Source organism: Carlito syrichta, unplaced genomic scaffold, assembly GCF_000164805.1.
Source record: "Carlito syrichta isolate Samal-C Ts95f unplaced genomic scaffold, Tarsius_syrichta-2.0.1 Scaffold303184, whole genome shotgun sequence".
NCBI classification, from domain to species: Eukaryota; Metazoa; Chordata; class Mammalia; order Primates; family Tarsiidae; genus Carlito; species Carlito syrichta.
Genome location: NW_007247280.1, coordinates 11,773 through 13,337, shown reverse-complemented (window position 1 = coordinate 13,337; position 1,565 = coordinate 11,773).

The window sequence follows — 1,565 nt, the reverse complement described above, 5'->3', positions numbered from 1 at the left end:
CGCGGGCTCAGGCAATCCACTCACCTCAGCCTCCCAAAGCACGGGATTACAGGCTGAGCCACCAAGCCTGGCAGCAATGCTTATTAATTAAATGAATAGTCATTTAGGCCGGTGCAGTGGCTCACACCTGTAACTCCAGCACTTTGGGAGGCCGAGGCAGAAGAATTTATTAAATCCAGGAGACCAGCCTGGGCAACATATCGAGACCTCATCTCTCCCCGCCCCCCTCAAAAAAAAGGGGAAAAAAAATTAGTCTATTGAGGTGATGAGCACCTGTGGTCCCAAGCTACTTTGGGGCCTGATGCAGGAGGATCACTTGAGCCCAGGAGTTGAAGGCTGTGGTGAGCAGTGACTGTGTCACTGCATTTCAGCAAGACACTGGCTTAAAAAAAAAAAAATCAGGACAGGGAGGGGAGTTGGCAGAGAAGTGTTCCTTATATTGCCCAACTGACCTTGAACTCCTGGGCTCAAGGGATCCTCCGCCCTCAGCCTCCAGAGTAGCTGGGACAGCAGGTGGGCACCACCACACTGACCAGATTTGTCATTTTTAGTGCCCTTTATTTCTTCTGCATCACCAATCTTCCATCTGGAATAATATTTCTTCTGCTTGCTAATTTAGTACCTCTCTGCCTAGGTTTGAGGTTGTCTGAAAATGTCTTTATTTCTTCTTTGGTTTGAAGAACACTATCTCTGGATCTGGAATTCTAGGTTGGAAATTATTTTCTTTCAGCACATTTACCATATTCTATTTTTTTAAAAAAGTTGTTGGCCAGGTATGGTGGCTCGTGCCTATAATCCCAGCACTTTGGGAGGCCGAGGTGAGAGGACTGCCTGAGCCCACAAGTTCGAGACCAGCCTGGCAATTTGGTGAGACCTTGTCTCTACCATAAATCAAAAAATTTAAGCAGGCGTGGTAGCAAATGCCTGTAGTTTCAGCTATTTGTGAGGCTAAGGTGGAAGAACACCTGAGCCCAGTAGGTCGAGGTTGTGATGGCCACGACCGTGCCATTGCACTCCAGCCTGGGTGACAGTGAGATTCCAATCCCCAAAAAAGAAAAATTTAAGAACAATTGGCCGGGCGTGGTGGCTCATGCCTATAATCCCAGGACTTTGGAAGTCCGAGGTGAGAGAATTGCCTGAGTCCAGGGGTTCGAGACCAGCCTGGGCAACTTGGCAAGACCTCATCTCTACAATAAATCAAAAAGTTAGCCGGACGTGGTGGCACATGCCTGTAATTCCAGCTACTTGGAAGGCTGAGGCGAAAGGATTGCTTGAACCCAGTAGGTCGAGGCTGTGGTGGCTGTGAGCGAGTCACTGCACTCCAGCCTGGGCAACAGAATGAGACTCCAACTCAAAATAAATAAATAAAATAAAAAAGAATTAATTGCCCTCGTCAATAATTAATATATCTATAATATATTGTTAAATATATTGGCCGGGCTTGGTGGCTCAGCCCATAATCCCGTTCTCTGGGAGGCAGAGGTGAGTGGATTGCCTGAGCCTGGGGATTCGAGACCCGCCTGGGCAACTTGGTGAGACCTCTTCTCTACAATAAATCAAAAAAT